Below are 9,004 nucleotides of genomic sequence, written 5' to 3'. Positions count from 1 at the left end.
CTCAAAGGGCAAGTTTTTCTGTCTGCAGAAAGCGAATGCTGTTCCTTGCCATATCGCGTGGAATTTACTACTGTAAGCTTTCTCCTCATTATTTAAACAGTGCTCATCACTGACCGACACCGCCCTCTAACGCAATTTGTGGTGCCTATAGATACTGTAAATGGTATAATTCAAGCACAAGCATAGCTGAATGGAGTTACAGTAACCTATGGCAACATTAAAAAGAATTGAAAAGTTTAGCAATCATACATGATAATTTCAAGATTTCAAGAAGCAGCAACATAATGCAGAGAAGTAGATCTTTTTATATATTATTTATTGGGCAACACATACAGTAGGCTTTAACAAACTTAATTAAGGTTAGGAAGTGAATGTTGTGAAAGTGAAAGTATGGTATTAGAAAGGCAAACAGTAGTTAAGGTTGCTTTTGAAAGTACAACATAGAAAAAACTGGTGTTCTGAATACTGATTCTGTTGTTTCTGAAGGTATCTCTAATTGACACATTTAACCACAATTTGGATTACACCTGCTTTTAAAAGACGGAAATGTTTCACCGCAAAAAAACAGACGTGCACTGTTTTCATACATGGCGGAATACCTAATCAGTATATATATGAACACTTCTCCTCCCTTGATTTTGCGTGATACTCCCACTTTCCTTTAGCCTGGCTATCACCAGACCAAGCTCAGTCGTTTAAGATTGAACATTAGTCTGGGGAGTCTGCTCTGTATTTTCTACCGCAAAATAGGCATGATGAACGGGCATAGTTCAAATGACTCTGAACGCTTGGATAGTCCTTCCACCAATCAGACCAACGATGCGGCAGGTGGATAAACCAGTTTGTGATTGGTCCCTGCAAATTTGTAATGGAAGCAGGATACAGTAGAAACATGTGGAGGTTTCTAGCCTGAGCTGCAAGCTGAAATCCAATCGCTGGCAGATCGGGCTGGATTTACTCAGTCTAACTTTCCCCTCGACCTTCCCGTAAATGCAGAGCAAGAAAAGCACAGTTTGCAATTCTGCGCTCCAGTGGCAGGCAAAGCGCACTTTCATCCCTGTGAGGTGCGACCAAAACAGGCGGTAATTTGGTGGTAATTTATGAGTACATCAGGCCCTGCCATTTTAGTGAATATTTGAATAGAGTATGAATTGAGAGAGCTTTTCCTCTGACACTAATGTAGATTTAGCCAGGCACAGTTTGTAATAATGAGTCTTATCTGTATGCAGGACATTCCAGTTCCCATAAATGTTCAATAGTCGCAACATTTGAGTGAATGTCGCAGAAAAAGAACTGCTTTGCCTCATTGCTTTGCCAACTTTCTCCCTAATCTAATGAAGGGCTTTATTCAATCAAACACTGGATGAAACTCCACCGCACACAGTCCATCCACCAAACCTTGAAACGGTGCCAAGGCAGAGTTTACTTACGCATCTTCAAGTAGCCTTCTTGCTGGATTCCAAATGCCCAGTGTCCTGGGAGGACCTAACTCACTTCACATGCTTAAGGCTCTTCTCAATGTCTCTCCTCGGTCCTCCGGCTCGTTCCCACTGATCTACAGAACGATGGGCGGCAACAATGGAATAGTCTATCTATCCAGTGTTCTTTATAGAACAGTGGGAACGAGCCGGAGGATCGAGGACCGAGGACCGAGGACCGAGGAGGAGAGACCTTGAGAAGAGCCTATAGTGTAGAATTCATTTGATAGAAAACAGGGTGTCAGGATGTCCAGAGGGTCAGGATGCCCAGATGAGGATCTGTGCTGGACTCAAAGAGATGTCATAGATTCAGAAAATACCATATATTGGTTCTACTTTCCACAGCGGTAATTTAACTAATAATCCTATTTCTGTTACGTCAATTAGAATCAATGAATTTTAGTGAATGGTAAGAATAGATATGTAATAGGATAGTTGTTATGCTTACTTGTACACCTCTGCATAAATGTGTATATCTGAAGCAATCTGTAACCTATGAGATAATCTTCTATAGACGACATGTTGCATTTGATATGGTCATACATAATAGTGTAATGTCATAACGATCTTGTCAATGACAAATATGAATGAAAGTATGTGTGACATATGACTAAATACACAAACAAACAAACAAACAGACTAGAAGTAAACAAGTAAACAAACAAACAAACTAGAGGTAGAGAGACGTCTCTGTGTGGTAGATGAACAGTGGCATCCTGGCAGGCTGGTGTGTGTGTGTGTGTGTTTGTGAGGATTTAGCGATGGCCCGGTGCGGCTGCAGCTTGCGCTAATCAGAAGGCGGAGCGGGAGATAATGGCTGCCGGAGCCTGAGCCGCTGATAGCCACGCTGCGCCGCACCGCGCCGCGTCAGCCTCCGTCAGCCTCCGTCAGGGGGTGGAGGCGAGGATTAGAGGGTGTCGGGGCGCAGCACACAGGAAGCCGGTTGTGAAGTTGTTGTTATTGTTGTGACTTGGGTGCGTGTGTATGTGTTTGTGTTTGTGTGTGTGTCTTTGTGTGTGTGTGTGTGTGTGTGTGTGTGTGTGTGTGTGTGTGTGTGTGCGATGCTACTCATTAGTCCTATTTGTATGAGGGAGATTGGGAGAGAGAGGGTGATAGAGGGAGTGTGTGAGTGTGTGTGTGTGTGAGAGAGGGAGTGTGTGTGTGTGTGTGTGTGTGTGTGTGTGAGAGAGGGAGTGTGTGAGTGTGTGTGTGAGAGAGGGCTGACTGGCCTTGACAACAGGAGGTGCCTGGTACATTTGGCCTGTTTTTTGGCACGCGCAGACACACACACACACACACACACACACACACACACACACACACACACACACACACACACACACACACACGCACACACATTCTGCCTCTTCATCCGTAACTCTTGACAACAAACAATTAATTTAGAAAGAGATGCTATCAGGATGCAGCACTGGCCTGGCCCTGCTTCTCTGCCAGTCCACACAGGCATCCCTAATGCTCTTTGTCTGTCAACAGAAGAGGAGAGGAAACTGCTCCTGTGAGAGAGTGAAATGTGTGTGTGTGTCTGTGTGTATATGTGTGTTATTCTGTTAGTTAGCTTTTTACCATTGCCATCCTCTCTTTCTCTCTCTCTCACTGTATATGTGCATGTGGTTGGTATTTGATGTGTGGGCAAAACACAAGCTCATTGAAAAGGATTATGATGTTTCAGAGTGTGCTTCTGGAAACGCCTGTATCGATTAACATAAGGGTGCAGAGGAGAAGATGAAAGCCAGTGATGTCATTAGGACAAAATGTCTGCAAGTTTCTGCCAGGGGTTGGGGGACATGCTTCTCTCTCTCTCTCTCTCTCTCTCTCTCTCTCTCTCTCTCTCTCTCTCTCATTGGGTAATTCAACAGAAACATCTAGAAGAAGGCTATGCTGCCTAAGACATAGAGACAGGAGCCATAGAAATGACCAGAAACATAGTAATGATTGCACAAAAAAAAAAAGATCTTGGCAAACCTATCACTCAATTGGCTATACACTGAATGTATAAACAATTTCACATTTGTATTTAGAATAGACGGAATAATAAAGATGAATTCACACAGACAGTATAGGCCATAACAACCGGTGCATATTGCTAGCTGTAGGCTAAGTCCTGTCAACTGAGGCAGGAAAATAAGGTTCACCTTATGATCCCCCCTGTAGAGATCTCTGTGTTGAGGCTGTCTGCTTGGTGAATGCCGTTTCAAACACACTGGAGCTCTGAGCCTGGTTATAGATACTGGAGCACAAGGTTTATGACAGCAGTTTCTCTGGCGGTTGTGAAATAAACATATTTTGATTTGAAGTACATCTTACTTTTGCATTTCAAATGAATGAAAGCGATATACCGTAAGTTCCCAACTAGTCGCGGCTTATACATTGATTTTGCAAAATGTCTTCAGTTATGAGGTTAATTGGGGGGCAGTTACAGTTTTTCTCCATTGCTTTGACCTGCTTTAATAAACTGGGATCCATATGGCCTTCACGAACGCCTCTTTTGCACAGCAAAATCTCTTGCAGATGTGTTCACACGTTTCCATTGGGTTCACACATTTCTCACACTCTTTTGCAAAACAGTTTACACAGATGTCAGTCCAAACTCTATTGGTTTCTCTGTGGTAAACAAAAGAGAACATCTATTCACAGGTGGTAAAGATTCCTTGCATACTGTAAGTCTGAATCTCTGGTACGTCAGTATGAAACTCCTTTGCAAAATGATTCAATCAGCACTCATTCATTATCCATAAGAGATACAGTACCATGTCTGTTCTGTGTTGCTATTTGCAAGTATAGATCTGTAAGGCACATTTAGAGAAAAGTACTGTATTGCCTATTTACTGAAGAACAGTGCAAAAGGTATTTACCGTTGGTCTGTTTTGATGAAAAATGACAAGTTGTAGTTCAGTGAAATTTGTGTTGTCTATGTGCTTACTGTAGGTCTACATGTCAATGACAGTTACAGTTACAATGTCTTTTTTTTTTTTAATTTAGTACATGTTGCCGTCTGCAATGAGAAAGAAACAGAACAGACATAGCAAAAATGCTAATTCTGAGACCTGTATTTTGCATTTTGTTGTCCAGTGTGCAATGAATGATTGAAATCACATGGTGATTGATTACAGTAGATGACAGGGTGTGTTGTTTGAAGGTGAAATTTGCTTTTGTTACATATTTTTAATGTTTAGAGAGAGAAGCAGCCTTTTGCAAGCAAAATGTGTCATTTTGGCCAGAGTGCTTTTGTTCAGACATGGGTGTTAACTGTTTGGAAAACATGATGTCAACTTGCATAAAACACTGTCCTGTGGTGTATACTGTACACAATGTGGCTAATACACAATGTGGCTAATACACAGGCAATTACTGTTACTCAGTTTTCCCTCAGCTGCTTTGGTGCATTTCTCAGATTAGAATTGAAATTCGTAAAACATTTGCAAGAGATGACTTCTGTGCGAAGAAGGTGAAGATGAATATCAAGTGGATCCCAGTTTCATTAAGTCGAGGGCTGAGAACCAAAGGGGTGTAAGTGACATTTCACCAACTTTACAGGAGAGCCAAAACAAATCTACTGTAACTGCTTCTACAGTATATGTTCACAGTTAAAGACCTTTGGTTTTTGTTCAATAACTATATATTTATACTGTAAATATTTTACTTCTATAATTTTGTCAGCTAAGAGAGCTCATCAAGAGCTTTCAGGTGATACATATAACTCAATTTTGACCAAAATGTCACTTATGCCCCTTTGGTTCTCAGCCCTCGAAGTGCACTCTAGCAATCAAGAAAAACTACTGTTGCTGCTGTTGCTAGTGTTGCTACAGTACAACTGATTTGATCAGTTTACAAGTTGTTATATGTAATCTGTCTATGATTTCTTTGGAAAGAACTGCTGGAATGTAGCCTGTTTAAATCCAGACCACTTCTCAAATCTCAATTGAGATTGAGAGTGAGTGGGTCTGGAAAGGCTTCATTGACTTATGACTTCCAGGGGTGTAACCAGCAGCGAAATTAAACTGAAAATGGTGCATTACTGGAACTCTTACCAAACTGTTTCAGAAGTGCAGCAAGCACATCTTTCTTTTAAACGAAGGTTTTAAATGCAGCTGTTCACTCAATTCCAAAGAAAATACACGTCTGTATCTGTTTAACCCTTACATTCTATGGTTTAACCCTGTGGCCGTCAGCGCAGCTATTGGTTGTGTTGAATGCACTGTTCTGTCTGTCACATACTGTAAAACCCGCCCCATGCCGGATAAGCGATTATGATTGGATTCTGGGTTTTTGGTGACTTGGAAACAGGTGTCAATTGACTCCTTTCCAGATGACCTTACAGGGCAAATTCAAATTTGCTATCATGTTTGGCTGGGTTCACCCAGTCTAGCTCTACAGTAAAAACTTTCCTGTATTACATGACTCACATAGTCTGGCAACAAACTGCAGTGCAAACTGTACTGAAGAAGCATACAGTAAACATGAATCGTATGTGATCTCATACAATCTCCCACATACAGTACAAGGGCCAATACAACGGGCCTTCACATCCAGAACAATAACGATAAAGATAGCTACAACTATAATGACATTCACACCCACGCTAACCAATGATAGGAAAAGAGACTGAGAAAAGAGATAAATGCCCCCCTTACAGTAAATGCTTGTATTGAGTATCTGGTCTTTCTGGTAGTCTGGCTTTCAGACATTGGACACGTCGGACACATACTGTAAGCCAGCGCTGGACACTGTGATATAGGTAGCAAGTGAATCAGGTCAGATAGTGTGTCTGAATTGAGTGTGATGGATGGCATGTCCCATGGTCCCTGCTCCTGGATGTCATGCACCAACTTAGGTTCCTATTGCTGAGCTGTGATTGCTGTAGCTCGGCTGTTTGGACTAGCTGCCCACAGCTGGCTGCTGAGTGTGATGCTGAGGGAGGTACTGAGAGAGTTTAAGACAAGAGGTAAATGATGTGGATGCTTATTTAAGATGCAGCGTAAAGTGCTCCCATCAAAGAGGTCCTCCCAGACTGGTTCTAATGTCATCCCACAGCAGAGGTGGTTTGGGAAATGGAGAGTGCAGCGAAGTTCCTCAGACCTCAAAGCGTAACGAGTTTTCAGTGGTACTGAGAGCCGCAAGTGTGTGTGTGTGTGTGTGTGTGTGTGTGTGTGTGTGTGTGTGTGTGTGAGGGAGGGAGGGAGAGAGAGAGAGAGTGTGCGTGTATTTGTGTATGTGTGTGTGGAGGGGTGTTTAAAGTGTGGTCTCGCCAGGAGCCTGAGGAAGTGTTGACTCATGGCCAAGGCCTCTCATTCACGCTGTTCCCAGGGAGAGGCAGGTGGCTCGGCTGAATGGAAAAACCAAACCAACGGGCTCCGCACTCTGAAATGGGCTCCTTTGAGCTGCAGAGCTGCACACATGAATGGTTACACACTATACAAACACAGACACACACACACACACACACACACACACACACACACACACACAATCTGTTTTACTTGCCATATTCTACAGCAGACTGACTTAGTATTAATAACCCACTCATGCATAAACACACAGCAAGGGTCACTACTCATACACACACATGTACACACACACACACACACACACACACACACACACACATGTACACACACACACACACACACACACACACACACACACACACACACACACACACACACACACATGTACACTCACACACACCCATTCACATTCCAGCTTCCTGTGAAGATATGCTTGTTGTGGAAGTCACACCTCGTTATGAGGTCTGGCGCTCTCTCCCAGGCCACTGCACTAATAAAAACAAGGCAGTGTGGTGCAGATAGATCTGTGGAGTATTCAGCTGTGGCTTTGGTGTGTGTGTTTGTGTGTGTGTGTGTGTGTGTGTGTGTGTGTGTGTGTGTGTGTGTGTGTGTGTGTGTGTGTGTGTGTGTGTGTGTGTGTGTGCGCGCCAGTAATCAGTGGACAGGCTGCTTATCATCTGACTGAAACGAAGGGCTCTATTGATCAGAGTGTGCAAGTCACACGTGTGTGTGTGTGTGAGAGAGAGAGAGTATGTGTGCGTATGTCTTTGGAAGGGGAATGTCCAAAGAGGCACATTTTTTTGCAGCATGGACATGTGTGTAAAGACCAAACTGGACAGCAGCAAACCACCTCCTAAACCTCAACCCACAGTGTCTGGCTGTGTGATCTGGTACTGACCAGTTCTCAACTACAAGCTCAGGGTTTAAAACATCCGATCGGGGCCAACGATGAAAAACTGTAAACAAGGAGCTAAAAAAAAAAAAAAAAATGCAGACCGAATAAAATAAATAAGTCAGTAGCACTTGAGCAATGGCACTTTTGAATGTTCTTATCGCAATAGATATTGCGACGGCAAAACCCCTTAACTGGCATATGCCACTGACTATGTTTCATGGCCCATTATTCGCCCTGTAAATTCCCACATTTCTACATTCTGTTACTCATATCACAGCGCATTATGTTTGACTGGAACACCCCCCCCCCCCACCCGCCACCCCCCTGCTGCCAGAGACCCACCACATGTGTTTCTTAGATCTGCTGTTTGCTTAAGTGCGAACAGACCCTGGTAGTGTCCGTCAGTATCTGTGGCGTTATGATACTGTATCCTGTGCTGTCTGGCCTCCCTGGGGCCCCAGTGCAGTAAACATTTGCCGCGGAGAGGCAAACACTCCTTTCTCTCCCACGGTAGTGAATGGCCGTAGGATTGCGCAGAGGAAATGTTGATTTGGATGCAGCAGGAAATGGCCATTGTTGGAAAAGCTGTTCCCTACGAAAACGGGCCTCAGAACAGGGGGGGGGGGGGGGGGGATCCCACGAGAGATGTCACAGCGCATAAGCAATCCAATAGAATCAGTGTGATTTATATCTGTCTGGAGCTGAGGTTAATGTGTCCCTGCAGGTGGCTACCACAGAATGTGTAGCCTACAGTCATTTGTACTGTGGCATCACAGAATCATACTCTATACTCATCAGGCAAAATGACAAGGCCTTACCTCAATAATGTCCAATATTATTTTAGGGTACTGTTGTTAGTTTGCTCTATTAAAAAAGTCACTTTTTCAGATGAAAGGAAATGGGTTTAAGATTTGCACAGTATTTCATGTTTACTTAATTTCCTTTATCCAGTTCTTACACAGGGCAATGTATAGAAGCTGGACTGTAAATGTATACCATATCTGTCTTTATCCGTACCACAGTCTAGTCAGTCTGTACATCAGATTCTGTGGTTTGCTGTCTGTGAATTGATTGAAATAGACCAGCCTGTTTACTCTGTTTACCACAGGACCCAGTCACAGGGCAAGCTAAGTAAACATGGAAAGTGTTTGCCTCTCTCCAATAGCTTGTTCATGTGAACTGTGCTTTTGAAACCCCTTTCCTTGTTTAGATTATGCTCAGTTTCATTTAGCATAGAGTACTACTAACTGTACTATGTACATAAGGGTATAAAAACCAATGACATGCAGGTGTGACTGGTAATAGGCTGTGATAGCTGTCATTCT

Source organism: Sardina pilchardus, chromosome 3, assembly GCF_963854185.1.
Source record: "Sardina pilchardus chromosome 3, fSarPil1.1, whole genome shotgun sequence".
Classification (NCBI taxonomy): Eukaryota; Metazoa; Chordata; class Actinopteri; order Clupeiformes; family Clupeidae; genus Sardina; species Sardina pilchardus.
Note: the sequence above shows the minus strand (reverse complement) of the source record.